This window comes from Eurypyga helias, unplaced genomic scaffold (genome assembly GCF_000690775.1).
Source record: "Eurypyga helias isolate BGI_N326 unplaced genomic scaffold, ASM69077v1 scaffold21894, whole genome shotgun sequence".
In the NCBI taxonomy this organism is placed as follows: domain Eukaryota; kingdom Metazoa; phylum Chordata; class Aves; order Eurypygiformes; family Eurypygidae; genus Eurypyga; species Eurypyga helias.
The window spans coordinates 1-1,249 of NW_010248465.1; positions in this window are offsets into that span (position 1 = coordinate 1).

Below are 1,249 nucleotides of genomic sequence, written 5' to 3' on the forward strand. Positions count from 1 at the left end.
GGACCCACACCCCGGGGAGGGGGTGCTCTGGGTCAGGTCCTGTCCAGCCTAGCCTCATGCAGCTCCTTGCTGCTGTCCCCCCCATGGCAGGGACATGGTCTGGGGCACAGGGGCTGTTGCTGCTCACACCTTCTCCGTGTCCCTCACTTGGCGTTCCCAAAGCGGCCCAGAACAGAGCAGGGGGGTGCCATGGGGGCTGGGGGTGCTCCCGCGTCTCTGGGCAGAGGGTCCCGGGGATGAGTCTGCTCTCAGGGAATGCTCCACCATATTCAGCAGAGCACAAGGGTCTGAGGACAGGAGAGGTGAGCAATTACCTCCCAACGAGCTAATTAGGTATAGAAACAGCACAGGGCTGATTAACAAGGATGGTCTCACAGGCTGAAGTGTGTGGATTTACGGCGTGCCAGCTGCGCCGGGAAAACTGCCTGGGATGGTGGGAGATGGCTCCTGTCCCCAGGAAAGAGCTTGGCCGTTTAAAGGAGGCTTGAGAGACAGCAAATAAAAGGAAATGGGGAATTAAATACGGAGGGGGAGGGAAAAGGCGCATGAAAGATGCCAGAAAAACCTGAGTGTGAGGCCCCAGGTGGTTTCCAGGGTGGATCTGGAGTGGCCAGGGGCAGGGCAGTCCCAAAGACAGCAATATTAAAGCCGTCCCAGCTATTCCCTTGCAGCCCAAGAGCAATCAGTAGCTTTAGAACCTTCAAATTAGCAAAATCTTAATTGCAACAATAGGCCCGTGAACCGTGGGACAGAGCCCGGGCAGGACTAAGCTGTACTTCATGCGGAGTTCACAGGCACCGATGGGTGAGCGACCCCGGCCGTGCGGCACGACCGCTCGGACCCCCGTTCCCAGCCCAGGGGGGCTCACCGGGCTCCCCAAGCACTCCTGGGGCAGCTGATGGTGTGAGGGGTCCTCACGATAACCAAGAGACCCCGCAGCTTTGGGGCCAGGCTCTGAAAGAGGTTAATGCGTCTGGGTCTCACGCAGCGTCTGACAGCAGAGAGCTCTCTGCCCACCCTGAGCTGGGAGTCGGGTGGGCACAGCCAGCGCTGGGCAACCGGGCAGGGGGCTGCAGCCTTCCCACCCACCGTGGCCAGGGTCCCCAGCACAGCAGGATCTGCCCTGAGCCCCCAGGGTTCACTGGAGCCAGCCACCCCCGCAGGCTCGAGCACCTGCTGAGGCTGCAGAGAGAGCTGGACCTTAGGAAACCCAACCACGAGAACACAAAACACACCCGCGTCCTCCCGA